Below are 21,906 nucleotides of genomic sequence, written 5' to 3'. Positions count from 1 at the left end.
CTCTGGATTCCATTTCCAAGAAGATGAAGATATATTGTTCACAAGGACCTGGAAAGCCTGAGTCTGGATTGAGTATTCCCTGAGTAACAGTAGTTCAGCGTTTTATAATACTCGCTTAACAAGTGAAAATGATTCAGAGAGGCAAGACACGATAAAGCCATGATGTGTTTTCTCATCACCACTGCAACCTCTGTGTGTGTTGCTGATTGTGTGCAAGGATCCTGGTGCTTCTTGTGAAGTTAAATAAGAAGTGAGCTTGTTAGCCAAGTTAGGACTGGGAAGCAGGATGTGACCCCTTATGGAAACCCCCCTAACCCTGACCTAGGGAACCTTGAACAAAGTGATTCTTCTTCACTTTACCCCTTCACTCCCAAGGGTCCCATTACTCAGGCAAAAGGAGTGTTTCCACTCTCAGAGAGGGTTGCCTTATAAACAGATGGAACGGGGGCTGTAAGAGGTCTCTTAGACTGAGTCTTTCGTCTCAAGGCTCCAGCTAAAACTCCCGGCATGACTAAGAGAGGGAAGCTCTCACAGACACCCCCTCCCTTTAAAAAACATTTTTTTAAATTGAAGTATAGTTGATTTACAATGTTGTGTTAATTTCTGCTGTACAGCAAAGTGACTCAGTTATATACACATATACATTCTTTTGCATATTCTTTTCCATTATGGTTTATTACAGGATATTGAATATATTTCCCTGGATATTAGGACCTTGTTGTTTATCCATTCTATATACAATAGTTTGCATCTGCTAATCCCAAACTCGGAATCCTCCTCACCCCCTCCCCACTTCCCCCTTGGCAACCACAAGTCTGTTCTCTATGTCTGTGGGTCTGTTTCTGTTTCGTAAATAAGTTCATTTAAGTCATATTTTAGATTCCACACATAAGTGATATCATATGGTATTTGTCTTTCTCTTGCTGACTTACTTCGCTTAGTACGATCATCTCTAGGTCCATCCATGTTGCTGCAAATAGCATCATTCTTTTTCATGGCTGAGTAATATTCCATTGTATATATGTACCACATCTTCTTTATCCATTCATCTGTCGATAGACAGTTAGGTTGTTTCCATGTCTTGGCTATTGTAAATAGTGCTGCTATGAACATGGGGCAGACATCTCCTCTCTTGATTCACCAAAGTCCCATATGCAAATATATGCACACATCCCAGTACCAACAGGGAAAGCATCCTTCTGGAGTTGCCCCAGGGTCGAGTGTGGCAAGAGTTTCCTCAGTCTGGGGAAGAAGAATCAACTCATAAACATGGGGCTGTGCCCTGAGTGTGTTCAGAATCGCAGACCCCCAACTCTGACCCTGCTGAGGGGCTCAGCTGCATCTCTGCCCTGCCCCTCAGATGTCATGTTGCCCTCGCTGCCAAGGCAGAATCCCTGCCTGGCTCATCCGGTCCCAGCCCAGAACCCCTCTGTCCCTACTCCTGTCCTCTGTAAGTGGATCTAGTGTAGCCATTGTGCTGAGGTTCCCACCCCTGGAGAAATTGTCCTCTTTCTTCTCCCTTTGTTTCCTTGCCAAGGGGATCTGCAGGGTAGAGGTGACATTTTTCTTAGCAGATTGGGTGAGCCGGAGGGATGAAGTGGAGAGAGGGAGGAGAGGGGATGGGATGGGAGGAGGGAGCAAGAAAAAAAAATAGGAAAAGGATAACAGGAAATGAAGCTGAGGAGTACAAGGGAGATTCGCAAGGGACGGAGACAGGGAGAGAGAAGAGGAAGATTTGGAGAAAACACACAAAGAAGAATCCCCAAAGAGGACGTGAGCATGTGGGCAGGAGGTAGAGAAGAAACAGGAGACAGGAGTGGAGGGAAAGGAGATGGGAAACTGGGAGAAGGAAGAGAAGAGAGAAGCATCAGGGAGGGGCCAGGAAAAGAAAGGGAGAAGGAGGGGAGAGGCTGGGGATGGAGGGAGGGGAGAGGCTGGGGATGGAGGGAGGGGAGAGGCTGGGGATGGAGCGGGGGAGAGAGCAGGCACTGGGTAGGGGGAGAGAGGGGAGACAGAAAGTGCTGTGCTGGGTGGATTATTGTGTGTTTGTCATCTGGAATGGTATAAGCTGTAGGTACAGCACCTCCTGCCCATGATTTATGGTCCCTGTCAGGCAGGGAGCGTGCTTTGTCTGCTGTAGCGTGGAGGAGGAATGCATTGCTGTCACCCAGGCCTGGCCAGCCTTTCTCTCTCGCTGCTCCGAACGCTCGCTCCCCATTTCACGCCAGTGAACATAAACAATCTTTTGTAAACCTGACAGTCACACTTGCTTCTTTGGAAACATAAAGCAGAAATGTATGACTCGGCTTTCATTACCCAATTTCCTACGCTATATAAAAACACTCAGGAAAGACATGTAAGTGGTCACAAAACCTGGGAAATTGGAAGTGTCCTGGAGGGAAAAAAAATAGCTGGAGGTGGAGGGGGGGAGTCTGGCTGGGAAGGAGCTGGTGAGGAGAGTGATGATCTGTCTCACCCTTCACATCCTTCCCAGAAAACACTGTCTGATAAACTGGGCCATCCAGACACATAATTATATTAAATTTCTGAATAATCGACATTTCCTGCCTGAAGTGTTGCTCCCCCCCCCCAAGTCCTTTGAACCCAGAGTGCAGTAATGAAACAGTCTTGAGATCAAATGTGGCTGATAATGTTGCTTTGTTTTTTTTCTCCTCTTTCTGCTTTACGTTTTTCTTCCCTACTAGCCATTCGGCAAATTCCGCCAAGTCAGAAGTGTAACTTATTTGGAGAGAGCTATTGGGGGCTGATTGTGGTGATTCCGCAGCTGGAGCATCTCGTCTGGGAAGGGAAATCCATCCCTGACACGCGGAGCCTTACCAGGGCCACAGCAGGTAAAGGGCGCCAGTCAGGCTGGAGGGCCTGGGGGGGCGGGGGAGGCTCCAAGATACACTGAGGTTGAGATCTGGTCTGGAAGCCACTGATGGCCACCTTCCCAGGCCTCTCTGCAGAGACAGAACACTCCTCTTCCTGCCTTCAGTTATGTCCAGTTGTAGCCTCGCAGCCAGAAGAAGGGAGGGAGGCTCAGAGGTGCTCTGGTTACTTCCATTGTGCTAGGGTTTTGACCTGGAAGGTCTGGGCCAACAGTTACTGGTGAGGTCACTCCAGCATCACTGCAGGCCCATGAGGTTCCCGACTTTGTGGATCTGGGAGTTGAGAGCTATTTGTGAATTCTTGTAATCACTTTCCCCTCCCGATTCTTTAAGGTCAAAATCTTTGAGAGGCATTTAGTGAGTTGCTTTAGTTTGGGTGTTTGCTTTTGAATAGAAAAGGGCCTTTGCAGCATCCGCTGGAGAGCTGACCTTGAACTACATTGCAGCTGGACAACTGCAATGCCAATCCAGACTTGTTCATTGCCCCAGAGACCTGGGGAAGTCACTCTGCTTCCTCAAACCTCAGCTTTTCCAGAAAGAGAGACATCCTTTCTACACACCAAACGCACACACAGACATACACACACACGTATACAAACATATACACAAATATTAGAACACAGGTTCAAGGATTGGAAAACTACAAATTCCAAAGAGTTTTTGAATACCTACTACATGTCCAGCACTATGCTAGGTTCTATGAAGTGAGTGCCCTCAAAATGCTTTTTGTTTAATTGGAAAGTTTCCAATATACTGATACCTACAGGGAAGGACCCCCTTTCGACACGAGTGTTGCATGCCTTTCTCTACTCTCTCTCCAACCCTATCCATGCCCAAGTTTGATTCATTCTTCTTTCAAGGTCATACTCTCCTTGGACTCCTCCACACAAGAAACTCTTGCCCTCTCTAACCCATGGGGAGTGGTCTGTTCCCCCTGAATGTCCAGAAATTATTGTGTGTTCCTCTTTGGTGCTAATTCATCATATGCTGTCTTGTCCCAGTTGTCACATTGCTTTCAAGTCTTCATGTGTAATATCTTGAAGGGTTGAGATTTTAATCATGTCTCATTGCTCTGAGTATCCCCCTAGCAGTCAATGTAGGGATTTGCTATATAACACACCCAAACTTTTGGAAAACACACATCTCGAGACTTTTTCAGATTCTCCAATGTATAAAGGCATGTCTGTGCCAGATTTCTGACTGTTTTCCTAACAACATGTCTATAAGGAGTTGTCTTTCATTTAAGAATATGTTACAATTTAAACATCTTTTGAACTCATTCAATGGTCATTTATTCTTTGCAAGGAAACATAGTTTTGTTATTTCAAAAGAATTATAGTGTGCATGGTGAGTGTTAAGATTAAGAACACAGCATGGAGTTTTTTTTTTTTTTTTTGGCATTACGCGGGCCTCTCACCGCTGTTGCCTCTCCCGTTGCGGAGCACAGGCTCCGGACGTGCAGGCTCAGCGACCATGGCTCACGGGCCCAGCCGCTCCACAGCATGTGGGATCTTCCCAGACCGGGGCACGAACCTGTGTCCCCTGCATCGGCAGGCGGACTCTCAACCACTGCACCACCAGGGAAGCCCCAGCATGGAGATTTGGGTGCTGGGGGCAGTGGTTTGGTTTACACACTGGCTGAATCGCTCCCTCCTGCTACTAACCTCTCAACATCGTGATTCTCATTTGTACCTCAATAAATTGTTTTTTCTGTTTATGGGACTTTGGGTTAATCCACAAATCGAGAAATACCACTAAAGAAAAATCTACCAAGCATCTGTATAGTTGGTGCCAAAATCTGTTGATTATTTGGAAACTACGTGCATCTTAATGTCCCATGAACCCTTGCTCACTCCTTTCTCCCACCCAGGGGTCCTCAGGCTTTCTTACCTGTCATTGAAGGAGGCAGCACAGTGTCGTGAAAACACTCAGGCTTTGACTCCAGACCTGGTTTCAATCCTTGTTCCACCACTTCACTAGCTATGTTGTCTAAGGCAAATAACTTCTCCGAAGCTCGGTTTCCTCATCCGTAACATGGGCAAGGTAATAACTCACCCAGTGGAGCTGCTGTGAGGATTAAATCTACAATGACTACCACATAGTAGGTGATTAATAAGCATTAATTCCTTTTCTCTCTCCATCATCCACTACAAATATATCCCCTTCATTTCGTGGCATTCAAAGTACAGAGCTTCCAAAAACCTCACTGCTGTCACTGCTTAGGGAGGAAGTACACAGGCAGCTGGCTGAGCACTCCCAACCGCGATATATAGACTCCGATGCAGACTTGAAATTCTTCAGGCCTCCAGAGGAGCCCTTCCTCTGTTATTGTTAGGCATTTGCATTGGACAAACCAAGTGAGCACAATGAGATGAATTTAATACCTGCCAGGTGGCAGAACAAATGTCGTTGATCTTGGTGATAATATATAAAAAGCAGGGAAGTAGATCTAGTTCGGTCCTACGGCGATTTATAATCCTTTTGCCTCACTAGGTAATTTTCAATAGGAAAGACGTTCTTTTGCCCGCTGGGGGTGTGGGAGGAGGCACGTACTTATACAAGCCGCCCAAGCCACGTGATCAGGGGCGAGCCTCAGAGCCGGGGCTTTTCACATGCCCAGGAATCAGAGGAGTCAAAAGCAAAGTGGTCGCAACACACCAACAGTACAAAACTAAACAGCATTATAAGCTACTCCCCCCTCAGGAAATACTAACAACAACAACGACAAAAAGACTGCACGAGGTTAAAATAATTACAAGTAGGAACTTTTTAAAAGAGAATCGTTAAATTTAGAACCACCTTTCACATTATTCATTCACTGAACCAATGATTTATTGGACTTATAAAATATGCTGTGTACTGGAAACTTGGATTTCAGGTTTGTCTCTAGCTGCACATATTAAAGGGTAAAAAAAAAAGAATTAAAAAAAAAAAGCAGAGAGAGGAGGTGGGAACACAGTTGGACTTCACATTAGGAACATCCAATATACGGAAATCATAGGTCCCCTCTCACCTCTAAACCACCCCCCATAGAAATAAAATAAAGGGATATTAATTATTTATAGAGCAGAAGAAGAACTTCCTCCCTTTAATGATTGTTAGAAGTAGTCCTCTTCCTGAGTGGGTATACGGAATAATTTACACTCAACTGAATAGGTGTTTTCCTCTTATAGGAGAATCTAGGGAGACAGAAAGGTGACATCAGAATGTGATGTTTTATGATGATGGGTCTCATTCTCAAGTACCAAAAATAGAGGGCGTTTGTTCTGAGGAAGTTTTAGGTGGCAATAACACCAGCCTGTTTTAATAGCTTGGTGGCCTGGGTCCTCTTTAACATCTGTCCGGGGGATTGGAAAAGAGATTTGTGTAGGTATCTCAGCCGCACTTGTGATTTCCTGAAGTTGACGGGGCTTTGGAAGAGTCCCTTGTGGGTTCAATGCTTGGTATAGGAAGGCCCAGGTCAACAACCCCAGGAGAGTCAAGCTTCTTTTTCTCATGAGAACAGAAGTGGAAGCTACTGGCTGGTGTCAGCAAACCACCACAATGCTTGGTCTTTGGTTCTAATCTTGTTTAGAATGTTGTGGGATCTCATCTTCTATGTTAATTATCTACTGCTGGGTAAGACATCACCCCAAAGCTTAGTGGTTATCATCTCACGGTCTCTGCGGAACAGGAATTTAGAAATAGGTTATGTGGGTGGTTTGGGCTCAGGATTTCTCCTGAGGCTGCAGTCAAGATATTGGCAGAAGCTACAGTCATGTGATGGCTTGACCGGGGCTGGAGGAGTCCTTCCTGAGTTGACTCAGGTGTTCACCTGGCCTCAGGTCCTCTCTGGCTATTGGCAGGAGGCCTCAGTAGTTTGCCACATGGACCCCTCCGCAAGTGTGCTTGAACTTCCTTACCACATGGTGCTGGTTTCCCTAAGAACAAATGACCCAAGATAGCAATGAAGGAGCCACAGTACCTTTTATAACACAGTCCTGGGAGTCACACGCCATCAATTCTGGCACATTCTAGCTGTTAAAAGTGAGCTGCTATGTCCAGCCCACTCTCAAGGGGAGGAAAATTAAGATTGACTTCTTGAAGGGACCTGTACAAAGAATTTGTAGATATATTAAAAAAAACCCAAAATCCCTGTATCTTCCTCCCTCTATTCCTATGTGTTCATTCAAAAATCATTGTGTTGGGCTTCCCTGGTGGCGCAGTGGTTGAGAGTCCGCCTGCCAATGCAGGGGACACGGGTTCGTGCCCTAGTCCGGGAAGATACCACATGCCACGGAGTGGCTGGGCCGGTGAGCCATGGCCACTGAGCCTGCGCGTCCGGAGCCTGTGCTCCACAATGGGAGAGGCCACGACAGTGAGAGGCCCGCGTACCGCAAAAAAAAAAAAATCATAGTGTTGAACCTTTATTTTCATTCCTGGACATTTCCATTTTCACACTATAAAATTACCAAAATGTGATATTGAAATGGAATGAGACTCTAAAATACAGGTGAATGCTTCTGCAGGTATCTATTAAGTATGTAAAACCAAACAATATAAAAGCTTTGTTTTGAATATTTTCCCTTTGTGATTATTTTTCATGGGTTTCACTGGGTCAGGCTCCTCCCCTATCTTATAGATTTTCTTTATAGACTTTCTTCATTGTCCCAGGGACTTTCACATTGTGTCCAAATTTATGGTCATTTATTTGGGAAACAGTTAAGAAATTTGCCTGCTAGCTCAATGAGTTTGTTCGGTGGAAGTTTTTAAACAGGAAATAATGGGGAGGTAAGTATGGTTTCCACAATTGAAACCGTGTACAAGCCCCAATGTTCTTGTCTTTTGAAGTAAAAGCATGGCTCAAAAGTTAATGATTGGGAAAAAAAAAAAAAGAAAAAAGTTAATGATTGGGAAATGTTAAGATGTAGAAATGAAGAGCTGCTGGGCTGGGGAACTGGTAACAAGTTAAACTGTAAATCCGCCACATCGAGGAGTCACTGAACTCCCAGTTCCCTGAAAGATACAGCTAAAGGCCTGACACATATTCCTAAGTTGTTTTTACAGGAAGCCAACCCACCAGATGAAAACTGCTGCCCGCAAGCACACAGACCCTAGACTGCTTGAAACCAGAAGGTTGAACGAAGCTTGAAACTTCACCTCGATGCCAACCCATCCCAGAACTGTCCACGAGCTGATCACACCCTCTGCTCCTTGAACACTGTAAGACGCCTCACTACCCGCTCCGGGCGTGCGGCGGGAATGACACCGTCTTGAGGGCACTAGCCTGCTGTGACCTCCTTCGCCTGGCAAAGCAATAAAAGTTTCTCTTTTTTTTTTTGCCTGGCCACGTGGTATGTGGGATCGTTGTTCCCTGACCAGGGATCAAACCCTTGCCTCCTGCAGTGGAAGTGTGGAGTCCTATCCACTGGACTGCCAGGGAAGTCCCCAAAGCTACTTTTTTTCTACGTCACCCAAAACTCTTGTCTCCGAATTTCTGCTTGGCACAGATGAACAGAGTCTTGGTTTTGGTAACCCAGTAAAACCTCCTCTTTCTTTGCTTCAGGGAGCGCTGCTCTCAAGGCATTGCAGACTGGGTCAGCTGTGATGCTGCCTAACTTGACTTTGGCCAACAGACCAGTGTTTCCATGAGCATCCGCACTGGGATTGGTCACTTCCTGGATGGCTATGGACGGTTTGGGCCCTTTAGCACAGGAGGTTTCACACTAAAACTGGAGACCATTAGCAGGCCAAAGAGTACCCGAGGCTAGTCTAGTCCAAAGCTTTCCCAAGTCCCCAGTTATGTTCACTCAACCAATCACCCATTCATTCATCCCATGTTTATTCATCCCCTAGAGGGTGTGAGGCATCACACCAAAGCAAGATGTGGCAATGAGTTTCCAAACAGGTGGGGGGAAATATTGGGATGAGGAAGGTAGGGATGGATTGCCATTTCTCCTGGCTAAGAGCCAGCCACTGGACTGATGTTCAGGGGGCACCAGAGGGCGGTGACTAGTAAAACAAAGGGACGCAGGACGCTTTCTAAGACCTTGGCACAGAAACCCAGATGTAGGAACTGGGGTTCAGGGTGGTTCCAGCTGCCCAAGATAAGAGAGACACCCAATGATCAGACCTGCGGTCAAATTAGCACCAAGGGAGACTCAAAGCTGAGTCCTTGAACTTCTTTAATCTCAGGGATCTCGGGTGGGACAGAGCCTGAAGTGGGGCGGGGCTTCCAGGGAGCATCAGGTCTCCTGAGTACGATGCTTAGGAGGAAGAGCTGCAGAGAAAGGAGCCCAGTGGACCCAGCACATCCCAGTGGCTCCCACATGCAGGGAATTTACCTGAATGTTCGGCACAGTAGACAGGAGAAGGGAGGAAAGGGGTGTGATGAGCTGGGCAAAGCCTGTTGGGTCAGGCAAGGATCCTGGCACATCCCAGATGCCTGCCCTACCAGGCCCTGTTGCTCAGCCACCGAAGGACAGAGGGAAATCCTCTCTCCTGATGCAGAGGCTGAGGGAGAGCCTTCAGGCGAAGCAGGTGCCTGTCTGGGCAGCTTAGGTCACAGGCACACAGCTTCTTTTTTTTAAAACATTTTTATTGGAGTATAATTGCTTTACAGTGGTGTGTTAGTTTCTGCTTTATAACAAAGTGAATCAGCTATACATATACATATATCCCCATATCTCCTCCCTCTTGCGTCTCCCTCCCTCCCACCCCTCTAGGTGGTCACAAAGCACCGAGCTGATCTCCCTGTGCTATGCAGCTGCTTCCCACTAGCTAGCTATTTTGCATCTGGTAGTGTATATATGTCCATGCCACTCTCTCACTTCGTCCCAGCTTCCCCTTCCTCCTCCCTGTGTCCTCAAGTCCATTCTCTAGTAGGTCTGCGTCTTTATTTCTGTCCTGCCCCTAGCTTCTTCAGAACCTTTTTTTTTTTTAGATTCCATATATATGTGTTAGCATATGGTATATGTTTTTCTCTTTCTGACTTACTTTGCTCTGTATGACGGACTCTAGGTCCATCCACCTAACTACGAATAACTCTATTTCGTTTCTTTTTATGGCTGAATAATATTCCATCATATATATCAGGCACGTAGCTTCTTTAAGGCTCAGGAAGCTTCCCCTCCTCTCCTCTCCCTGGGCAGAAGCTGGCTCCTTCTCTCCTTCTCCTCAGGGGGTTCATTTCAATGTTAATGAGACTAAGAAGGTGGGTGACGTTGTTTTCTTCTAACAATTCCATTTCACCCTTCCTCGTCTCTGAGCATCTCTCTCTGATTTAGATGCACTGTGTTTAATTAAAACTGTTTTTTCTTACCCCTTTTCTCTCTCCACTTCATGGGAATAATTTCCTCCTCCTCCTACTGGGACGCGCTCTTTTCCTTTGGGTCTACGCCCCACCCCAGCCCTACCTGCCTTGGGGGGACCTTGGGGGCAGGCCAGGTGGAGTTCTTTCTATGAATTACCATCTGGGGTGGAGGAAAAGTTTGCATTGGGAACCTTACAGGGTAGCACTAGATAGTGAATTAGGTACACGTGTGCCTCACTTTGGGTTAAACCAGAGAACCCAGTTAGGAACAATCTGGATTGTCTGAAAACTAATTTGAGAGAAGAGGAGGGTTTTCCAATGGATGGGAGAATCTGGGACAGGAAATTGGGGGCAGTTCTTTTTTTTTTTTTTTTTTGTTAAGGACGCACTCTTTCCATCAGATAGGGATTCCAAGCACTAGATAGTGAATTAGGTACACGTGTGCCTCACTTTGGGTTAAACCAGAGAACCCAGTTAGGAACAATCTGGATTGTCTGAAAACTAATTTGAGAGAAGAGGAGGGTTTTCCAATGGATGGGAGAATCTGGGACAGGAAATTGGGGGCAGTTCTTTTTTTTTTTTTTTTTTGTTAAGGACGCACTCTTTCCATCAGATAGGGATTCCAAGCAGGTTTCCTTCAAACAGAGAGCTCCTCTAGGGCACTGAAAATAGATGTAATCAACAGAATGAAGAATATAAAATCTCACGGGTCCAGAGCCCAATCGTGGCTGCCACTGAGAGGCCAGGTACGGTGAAAGCACTTGAAAACTTCCAACGACATTTTTACTGAAGGTTCATATTATTTTACCTATTTTGCGTATGAAGAAATTATGACTCAGAGAGGTTAAGTTTCCTGTCCAAGTTCATACAGCTTGTAAACAGAAATGAAATTTGAATCTAGATTTGTCCAACCCCGAATCCTACGTTTTCCCACCATCTCCAGAAAGGACCTCAGAGTTCATCTAGTTCTGAGCAACTCAGCCCATTCTGATAGTGGATGAAAAAATGCCGCCTGCCGTACACATCAGTAAACAAAGGCTGTTGTAGCCATCAAGCCACTGCAGCCGCCCCAAAGGTGAGCTTGAGGGAACTCAGGCTGGAGACAAACTGGCTGCCCAGCCCTCAGTCCCTGCAGCTGCCCCAACGGTGCGCCCTGAAGGGACTCAGGATGGGAAAGAAAAGGATACTGGCCCTAGATAGTTAAGGTGCATATCAGAGGGATGATTTCAACAAGCCCGGACTCTTCATCTTCCCATACATAGAAAAGGGCTGAATTCATTAACTTGAGATGTCTGGTTTCCCTTAAGGAACAGTAATCTTTTGATGTTCTGACTACCTGAGAGTTATGTTTTATTTGGTGGACAAATCTCAGGACTTAAGCCTGGGACACAGCATCTCAGACAATTCTGAGAAACTGTTCCAAAGAGGAAGGGGTGGGGGGAGCCAGGGTACACAGGAGTTTTTGCAACAAAACCAGGTGGTCGGAACATCAAAAGATGACTGTTAATAAAAGAATCAGATATCTCAAGTTAAGGGATTTAGCGATCTTCTATGTATGGGAAGATGCGAGAGTCTGGGCTCCCTGAAATCATTCCTTTGCTATGCACCTCAGCTCTCTGGGGCCAGCCTCCTGTGTTTTCTCATCCTGAGTCTCCTGAGGGCTCACAGTTGGGGTGGCTGCAGCAGCGGACTGCTAGATGGCAGGCATTCTTTGTTTCCATCCTGAATTCCCTCAGGGCTCACAGTCCGGGCAGCTGTAATGTGATGGCTTGATGGCCACAACATCCTTTGTTTACTGATACGCAGGCAACATTTTAGTTCTCAACCCTCACATCTGCTGTATAAACTGAGGCACACGTGGCATCCAGTACTTCGTATACACGGGGTGCTCAGATGGGAAAGAACCTGTATTCCTTGTTCAGTGCCATCAGTGATTACTCACCCTCCAGCTCAGGATGGTCCAATAAAAATAGGATGTAATTCACTCATATGATTTTAAATGTTTCAGTGGCCACACTATAAAAAGTAAAAACAAAGGGGGAAAATTAATTTGAATAATATATTTTATTTAATCCTATATATCTAAAATGTAAGCCATATAAAAAAAGCAATATAGGGCTTCCCTGGTGGCGCAGTGGTTGAGAGTCCGCCTGCCGATGCAGGGGACACGGGTTCGTGCCCCGGTCCGGGAAGATCCCACGTGCCGCGGAGCGGCTGGGCCCGTGAGCCATGGCCGCTGAGCCTGCGCGTCCGGAGCCTGTGCTCCGCAACGGGAGAGGCCACAACAGTGAGAGGCCCACGTACAGCAGGTAAAAAAAAAAAAAAAAAGCAATATAAAAAGTCATAAGACATTTTACTTTCTTTTTTTACTTTGTACTTAGTAGTCAGAATCCACTGTGTATTTTTCACTTATCATAGGCCTCCATTTGGATGAGCCGCATTGCAAGGGTCATGGTCACGTGTGGCTAGTGGCTGCCGTATCAGAGAGCCCAGCCCTAGTTCATGAGCTCTTCTGAAAGCCCCGTAGTTGATCCAGTTACAGGCTCTTCCCCCTGGGGTGGAGCTTTCTGGTTTGGGAAGAGTTGGGGAGCAGGCAGGTGTGTCCATTTCAGCTCTCCGTGTATTCCCTGTAGAAGGCTTCTCAGGACTGATAGCGTCACCTTCTCCAACGAAGATGAGCTGCCAGGGGTGGGGAGAGGATTTGGGTCCACGTCCAGTTGTGGCCCTGAGTGCAGAGTGTGATTCGAAGGGGATTGCAAATGATGGCTCATGAAGACGCATCCTGTTTCTTTGGTGTTTCTCTGCTTAGACAAAGATGGACCACGTTTCTGTGATCAGCAAGGGCAAGCTCAGCCCTTGCTGAGTGAAGCAGAACTTTGTCATCAATGTCCCTAATTCCCCATGAGCTCGCTGCCATCCTGCAACCTCCAGGGGCCCATGCGCCAGTCCAGTGGAAGGCTCCCCTCCGCCATGCTGTCACCCGAGGACACTGAGATTTCTTCATTAGGGGTGTTGGGGGTGGGTAGAAACACAGAACGTGGGCAGCAGCCTCCTCTGCTATCACATCTACTCTTATGTTGAGTTCTTGGAGGTTCGAGGCTTTTGGGGAAACAGACCTTTGCCTGGTGGAGGAGAATGGGGGTCATGTGTGTGGAATTGACGGTAGCCAGGGAGGGAACAGACTGAAAAGGTGTCATGGCTCTTGTGGAGGTGACAAGCATCTGCTGACTCTCTAGCCCTTTGTTTCCCTCGCCTTGGGCACTAGACCACTTCATGACCACCTGGAAGGGAAGTGCAGCCCGGACTCTGAGACCAGCCCCATCCTTGGCGGGGATGAAGTAGGAGACTCAGGGCCAGCCATCCTCACACGCAGCTGTTGAGTTTGCTTGCGCACAGTTAGAGGGGTGCAGCTTGTTTCGTTTGGTACCCTCATTTCCTCTGGTTCAGGATCCTTCCTTCATACTCCTGGTTCTTTGAAGGACTCCTCTCTTGTCCCTTGGACATATGGTGTCCTAAACTTGTAGCAAGCTCTGCTTCCGACAGGAAGCTGAATTCTGGTCTTGTCTGGTCATTGACAAAGGTAAGAGATTCAGCCAAGTTAAAAGACACGGCAGCTGTGTTTTCCGAGGACTAGTGCCTTTTAGGCAGCACTAGATGGTCTGTGTTTTACACTGGAGAGATGGGGGAAAAGGTAACTCCCTCTGCTAGATTGTTAGGCCGTCTTGCGGAAGATGGCAACAGAAAATCGACTCCTTACTTCAGCTTTCGTGTCTCCTGGTTCCTTCCATCCTTGTGCTACCCCAGTAGGAAGGGGTTCAACCAGCTCCCGGATGGCACGTGCTGGTCAGGGCACAAGTTAAGCCAGCGTGCTTATCAGAATGATAGAAATCAGGACCCGGTCGTGCCCAACACCGTGAGTTCCTCACGTGGTCATGGAATCAGCTTTGGAACAGTGTTCCTTGCAACAGGGTACTGTGGCCTGGATGCCACCAGCTTCCTCTTTACCTCGTGACTCACCTCGCTGCCCACCACGCCTGCCATACACTCTTTGCATTGGCCACGCCAGCCTCCTTAATGCACCAGGCATGAGCCCCGCTCCGAACTTTGGAAGCCCAGCTGCTGCTTTTCTCTGGAAGCTTCCTCACGCCCACATCGACGAGCTCCCTTCCTCACATCCTTCAAGTCTTTCTTCAGATGTCACCTTCCCAGTGAGGCTCTCCTGACCACACCCAGCCCCCCCCTTCCAAGTCTACGATTATCCATCCTCTCCCAGGTCTTAGTTTTTACGCGGGACTCATTCTTACGTGTCATTAGCACATCCTTAATTTGCTTGTTGCCAGTCCTTTTCCACGAGGATGTACGTTCGAATAAAGGGTAAAGTTCAGTGTGTTTATTACTGTGTAGAGCACAGAGCAGCCCATGGCACGTGGAAAACGAAAAAGAAATGTCGATTGAGTGACTGAGGTGAACGAAGCCTCTGGTCCACACCCCACGATCCATGGCAACCTGGGAAAGTTCTGGCTTCTGCTCAAATATCTTCGGGAGCTGTGAAGTCAGCACCATCGATGACTGGCTGGTCCCAACTGTTATCAAGGTCTCTGTGTGGAGGTAAGGCATGGGGGAAAGAGCACCAGGCTCTCTCCTTCCAAGAAGAAAAGCCTGGACACCTGGGGACAAGCCTGGGAAAAGGTATCAGGCTGTGAATCCCAGAGTCCGCCTGAGTCCCGCCATACAGTTCCCATGGGGTGCCGGAGAATTCATTTCTTCTCTCTGGCCTCAGCTTTCTCTTCTGAAAAGACAAGGTTGTGTAGACGTGTTAGAAAGAGCATCCCATGACCAGAACAAAAGGTGATAGAATCTGTCAGAAGTAAAACAGTAACGTTGTTTTGCCTAAATATGGAATCTTAACGGTATCTCACCTGGTATGTGTGTGTGTGTGTGTGTGTGTGCGTGTGTGTAAGCACAGAAGTGTGTAAACACGCCATCTCAAACTTGGCTGAAAGCTCCAAACGGGAGTGATACAGGCAGGAGCGGCATCACCTGTTTCTTTCCTAGGACTCCACAGAACCTGTGCAGAGAACTGGACCAGCTCCAAATGTTGCTGACTGACTTAACAAAATCACAAGAATAACTGCATTTATGTAACGCCTTTCTCCAAGGATCTCTCTGCACTCTGCAGAGAATGGATTTATTTATCCTTGGAGCACCTCTGTGAGGCACTTACAGGACAGGGGTGACCAGACTCATGGAATAAATAATGTCAAGAGCAGCATGAAGCTAAACTAGCCAATAAGCCTGAGCCCCAGGAGGAGACGGGATGGGCCCAAGGTCACCCAGTGAATTGAGACTTGGACACGCGTTTCCGCCCCAGTGAGGTGGCTCGCTCTCCCCAACACTTGTGCTCCCAGGGCCCGACTCCATGTCCCCCGGGCTGGCGCAGGCCTTCCACACGCACATCCCAAGGCATATTCCATGGGATATCAGAGGGCTTCTTCCTAACCCCTGCCCTAGAAAGTTGTGGAAATATTGGTTTTCACAGAGTGAAGCAGGTTTCCTTCCTGCAGGACTTTGTAGACACTTTAACAATCCACTTTGTATTGTTACTTTCCAAGAGGCATGCCCAGTAGGCGCAGTTTCTCAAATTTAACTGTCTTTGGAAACTTCCTTCCCTGGGGTCTCAGTGGATTGGTGAAATGCTCGATTTATTCATATCTGACGCCAGAACTTCCTGTGGAAGGAGATATCTAAGGTTAGGAGAAATCTTGGCAAGCCAGCTTTGGATGTGGGTGACTTTGGAAGCATGACTGTCATTGGAGGCCGAGACATCGAGAGGAAAGATGAAGGAGACAGTGGGGAGAGTGGACTGTTTTTGTTCCCGAAAGGTAGGAGGAAAGAGAAGAGGAGAAGAAAGAGAAGGGCAAAAAGACGGAAGCCAGGAAGAGGAGAAGGCTTGGCTGGAGTGAAGCTTCAGTGGCGCTCCAGAATTAGGAGAACCAAGGAATTTATAAGGATGCTCACTGTTTCGTGTGAAGTTGCTGGAGCTGCAGTATAAACCCCTCCTCCATTCTCTCCCTCTCGCATCTATTGGGAAGTCTATAGGACCATATGTGCTTTGTAGAGTGGGGGGTGTGTGTGTGTGTAGGGATTGAGAAAGAGCTTCGTTCCATCCCTGAAATTTTGTGGACAGGGAATAGGTAGCGTTCACAGAAGCACCCAGAGGCGGAGATGACCCTGAGAGGTAAGCCTTTGTGTGTTCACATAACCCTTTGGGAGGTTCGGGCACTTTGGGCTTGGGTTAAACCCTCTAAGTTCGCAAGTGCACCCCAAGCTGCAACTGGACATTCTATAGGTTAGCTGATTTCTAGCGCTGCCCTCTGACATGTCAGCCTAGGGTCCCAATTACTGTCTCCTCTTGCACCATAGAAACCCCCAGGCATCTGGAGCCCCAGAGAACAGGTCTTCAGAGAGTAATCCTAGTTTTCTTTACAAGTCTGTTCTCCAGATTAAACAGACTTCGTTCCTTCTTCATGTCTCATAGGACTAGTTACCAGACTGGTCACCCTCCTGGTCACCCTGGTCTGGACAAGGGTGAAACACCCTCCAGGGTTTCAACGTGCCTCTTGGGATTCAACACAATCCAGCCAGGGTGGTCTGCCTGTCACCAAATCCAGGAGAGTCTTTACTTTCTGTGATCCAAAATTTCATCCAGCATTGTTTTTGTTTGGCAGTCACATTGTGTTCTTGGCTCCGCGAAACTTACGGTCAGCTAAAATCCTCGTCAGGTAATACAATGGGTTTACCCATTTTGGTTACAGCTGTTCGGATGGGAGGGTATTACTGCCACTTGGGTGAGAACAGCTGCCTCTCCCGTCATGTTACATAATGATTACAGTTTATATCATGCTGTCATAGGGGAGGATACACGTGCGCAGAGGCTGTGTACAGGTTTAAGGAGTGCCTGGGTGTAATGAAGTGGTAATTAACAGTGTCAGTCACAAATAACTTTTTTCTTTTCTTCCTGGGCTCCCCAGCTTGTGTGTCAGAAGCTGCTGATGCGCTCGTGATAGACGCTATGTAAACACACAGGTAGACCGAGAAAGCCTGGCAGACGGTGATTGTAGAGTGGAGACAGGGACCCCATCAAACACCCTTAACAGTAATGACAGCCATTGTATACACACAAATCACCTTAAACAGCTTTTATAAAAGTGCTTCTGGGGTAGGAAGTAGGGATGGGGAGGGGAGAGAATGAAGAAGAAATAGGACGTGGAGGTCTTCAAGTATATTAGCCGAGTTTCTGTCTCGTCTGAGCTGTGTAAGTACCTCCTGATGGCAGTGGCTCTGCGGGGGTGGGGTGGAACGCCCTAAAGCTCCCATTGACCTATCTGCCCTTAGCCTGTGGCCTTGCAGGACCATGAAATTCATGTAGGGGAGGGGAGAAGAGAAAATGCATCCTCTTCCACTGCTCACTAGCTGTGTGACCTTGAGCAAGCCAACCTTTCTGAGCCTCAGTTTTTCCATCTATAAAATGGGTTTTCCGAAGTGGACGTAGGGGACTATGGGAAGGCAGAACCAGTGTCCTGACGCCCCAGGGGAGCTATAACTCAGTAACTGGGAGGAGTGATCTCCCCTCTCGGTCAGGGTCCTATTTGGAGAGAGAGACCAGTCACTCACTCGTCTGGCATGTGGGAGCCTCTCGGGTCAGGTCTGTGGGGTGGGGCCGTGGGCTGGCGGAGACAGAGATCCCGCCTGCAGCGGAGATGGGACCGCATGCCGATAACAATGCAGGAGAGAAAGGAGAAGCCCTCTAAGAAGCAAAGAAGATGTGAGAAGGGAACCTACCCTGAGGGAGAGGGTGAGAGGGTGGAGAGTTCTGGAAGGGTCGGCACTTGTGTGATCCTGAAGAGTGAGTAGGAGGGGGACACAGAGGGGGGTTCAGGGGAACACCATTCCTGAAAAAGGGAGAAAGTCTCCCACTGCAACGCGGAGTGTCTTCACATCAACGATTGGATTCAGCCCTCGCTCCAATGATGACAGCAGCTAACACGGCAAAGCATTCTAGGTGCTCGGTACTGTTGGAACTTACTCAGCCAGGGCAGAGGAGCGGAGCTTGTCCTTTTGTACAATGCTGTCCCAGGGGTGGGAAATATAGGAGACAAGGTTGAAAGTCATTTCCAGGAGGTGAGCCTGGGAGCAGGGCATTGACATGATCTAAGTTATACCTTTAGGGGGTGAATCAGGTCACTGTGTCTGATATGAATGGGGAGACTCCTTCAAGGCTCTCTCCCTGCTTTCTATGGTACCCAGAATCTTATTTCAGTCTGAAATCATTCATTCAAAGGTACTGGGCATGGGACATAAGGCTGGAGCTTGAACCCACACAAGGTACAGTTTTCTAGAAGAGTGAATGGATTAAAGTGATTTAGATAATCACTTATTCATTCAACAAATAATTAGGAGAGCTCTAAACGTGTCAGGCACTGAACAAGGTCAGTCACTGTCCAACCCAGTCTCTAAACCTCCACTAAAGGGGAAGCCTTTCCTCTTACATCCTCTGATGATGGGCTCTCCCTTCTTTCCATCTAGTTCCTAGATTACTTCTGTTTTCTCAGATAGTTCACTAGCTCACGATGGTGGAGACCCATCAATAGACTTGATTCAATGCAGTAAGTAGTGTTGGAGCTCTACAAGGGTGTTATGATGTGAGCAGAGAGGAGGTGCAATCAGGGAAGACTTCTTGGAGGAAGTGAAATCTGAGCACAGCCTCCAAAGGGAGTTTTGGAGACAAGAAGCAAAGGGCCAGGGGAACTACGGGCAATTGAAGTTGTTACAGCAGAACATGGGAGGTGGGGATTAGGGAGAGGTGTGGCTGGATACTTGTAGATGGTGGTAGGTGGAGATCAGATCACAGAGGGACTATATGCCATGCGTAGCAGTTTGGACTCTAGCTGATAAATGATGAAGAGCCACTGATGCCTCTTAGGAAGAGGAATGACAAGGTCCAATTTGAACTTTCCGTGGATGATAATAGCAAATACTTGTATTGTTCTGGGCTCTGTTTTAAGTGTTTTGCAAACAATCCTCATGATAACCGTACAGATGTAGGTGTTAATATCATCCCCATTTGACAGATGAGGAAACTGAGGCTTCGAGCTTAAATGACTTGCCCAGGTCCATACAGATAATAAGAGGACAGAGCTAGGTGGCCTGGCTCCAGAGTTTGTGCCCTTATCCAGTCTATTCTACTGCACTGTAGGGACAACGATGAGATGCTCCTGGCTGCAATTCTAGAGATTGGGAGACCCTTCTGGAGGCTGTTGCAGAAGTTCTGGTGAGAGACACCGAAGTCTTTAACTAGCAGTGAGAGAAGGGAGTACATTCCAGAAATGGCTTGCAGAAGTCCATCAGGTGTTGGTGACTGCCAAGTGGGAGGGAGAGGTCAATGTTGGGCTTGCGGGGTGGCAACCACTTCCTGTAAAGGCCCATATAGTAAATATTTCAGACTTTGGGGGTCAGATGGTCTCTGTTGCAACTACTCAACCGCCTTTGCAATGTGCAAGCACCCTAGACAATCTATAAATGAATGAGCATGGCTGTGTCCCAATAAAACTTTATTAATGGACGCGTAAAACTAAGTTCCATCGAATTTCCATATGTTAAAAAATATGATTCTTCTTTTGATTTTTTTTTCCAATCCTTTGAAAATCCAAAAACCATTCTTAGCTCCAGGACCATATAAAAATTGGCAGTGGACGAGATTTGGGCTGAGGCTGTAATTTGCCAACCTCTGGGCTTATTCCTGGGAGGGGGAGGTGAGTGGTGGCCCAGAAGCGACCCAGGATGATCTGAGGACAAGGTAAACAGAGGGCGATGAAGGCCACACAGCTGCTCCCTGAGCCAGGGGTACATGCTGTGAAGGGGAGTCATTCAGGACCGGCATGTAATGCTCGACCCGCTTAGACCTGAAATACTGCTCATAAAAGAACATTTGCAAGGACAGCGTTAACAAGCAGTGGATCTCGCTTCTTCCAGTTCCCCTTCCCACCCCAGGCCCAGTGGTAACGAAAACACGTTTACATAAACACAGAGGTCATGGTCACACAGCCGTCCTCATGCTAAGGCATTTCCGAATACTAATAGTTTTCATTTAATGCAAGATCTGCATTATAGGGCTTCCCTGGTGGCGCAGTGGTTGAGAGGCCGCCTGCCGATGCAGGGGACACGGGTTCATGCCCCGGTCCGGGAAGATCCCACATGCCGCAGAGCGGCTGGGCCCGTGAGCCATGGCCGCTGAGCATGCGCGTCCTGAGCCTGTGCTCCGCAACGGGAGAGGCCACAACAGTGAGAGGTCCGCGTACCACAAAAACAAACAAACAAAACGATCTGCATTGTATGGGAGAGCTTAGGGTGACCCAAAATACCCCTCTAAATTGCACAACTTTATAAATAAAAAATCATTCTGCAGGCTAAATTAGTCCAATGTTCTTCCTCCACGTTGGAGACAGGGGAAGCACAAAGTTTGAAATTGTATCTGAACATGAACCTTAGGGCACCAATGTTGTGGCCACTGGTTAAATGCCACCCCCTGGGCCACCAGCCCCATCCCAACCCTGTGCTGGAAAACCCCCATCAGGCACAGAGGCCACACTTTCACGGGTCTTCATCACGAGGGAACTCAGGCAAAAGTTTGTGGCTGCCATTTTTACACACAAACTACACACCAGGCACTTACGGGGGGGTGTGACCACACCCCCTGTAAGCACACAGTGGCAGATGTTTTGTCGCTGCTGATGCCATGTGGACACAGGGGTCTTAGAGAAGGTCTAATTCAAGTGTTTTTAAACATTAAAATCTTTTATTAGTAGACCCTCCTGCACGTCATCACCTTTCACATGGGACCTCAACATACAACACATAAAAGAGTGGGGCAGGAATGCCCCCCTTGCACAGCAGGCCCTGAGGCACCCTAGGGTTTTGCATCATGAGTTCGGTCTTCGCTTTATAAAGTAGAAAGCTGAGGCCCAGAGAAGTTAGATGACTTCCCCGCAAAGCACAGAGCTCTGGCTAGAGACAGCTGCTTTCCGTATCAGTAGCCGCTTTCCTCTTCAAGGCCGTCTCACATCAGCATTTTCTGGAGATGGCCCCTGACGGAGCATAGACCCTCCCAGGCCAGCCAGCAGCCCTTGACCTCCAATAGGGGCAGTTGGTGAAAAGGAATTAACCTTGGAGGACACGATAGCAACTTGGGTTTGAGTCCCATTTGTCATGTACTAGCTACATGACCTCCAACAAGTAACTTGCCACCCTTAGCCCTGGGTTTCTCATGTGCAGAACAGGAATAACGCTCAGATGTGTTAGGAGGATCTTGCGAGAGAAGTAAGTGAAAGCATTTTGTGAGAAGCTGTATTTAAGAATGTGATTATGGCTTTTCCAGGCAAAAAAAATCGAGTGCGTTTCAATCCTTGCTCTGTGCCTGTGTCTCTAGCTCCAACCTTGTCTCCCATCCGCCATCCATCCAGGCAACAGGGAAGGAGAAAAGGACTTTTCTTTACCCTCTGGTTCCTGGGCAGCATTCAGGAGTTATGGGCTTTTGCTCCCCCGAGAAGAAAACATTATTCTCAGCCTTCAAGGGTGAGGATTCCTGCATGTAACAGGACTGAACGATGCCTTTTCTCTCCTTCTCATACCAGAATTTAAGAGGACCCCAGAGCAGCCGGGTTTATT

General features: G+C 47.7%; 1 long non-coding RNA gene across 2 annotated transcripts; it reads left to right on the top strand.

Moving 5' to 3' along the window:
• Window positions 1-1,690: 1,690 nt before the first annotated feature.
• LOC138842484 (uncharacterized) lies at window positions 1,691-8,163 on the top strand. Of its 2 annotated transcripts, none has more exons than XR_011377121.1 (3): window positions 1,691-1,773; window positions 2,706-2,852; window positions 7,938-8,163. It is a non-coding gene; the product is annotated as an uncharacterized lncRNA (long non-coding RNA). The 2 variants fall into 2 exon arrangements; XR_011377120.1 differs by having other exon boundaries at window positions 1,715-1,792.
• Window positions 8,164-21,906: the final 13,743 nt, after the last annotated feature.

Source organism: Globicephala melas, chromosome 21 (assembly GCF_963455315.2).
Source record: "Globicephala melas chromosome 21, mGloMel1.2, whole genome shotgun sequence".
Lineage (NCBI taxonomy): Eukaryota > Metazoa > Chordata > Mammalia > Artiodactyla > Delphinidae > Globicephala > Globicephala melas.
The sequence above is the reverse complement of the archived record's forward strand: the minus strand, read 5'-3'. Positions and strand labels throughout refer to the sequence as shown.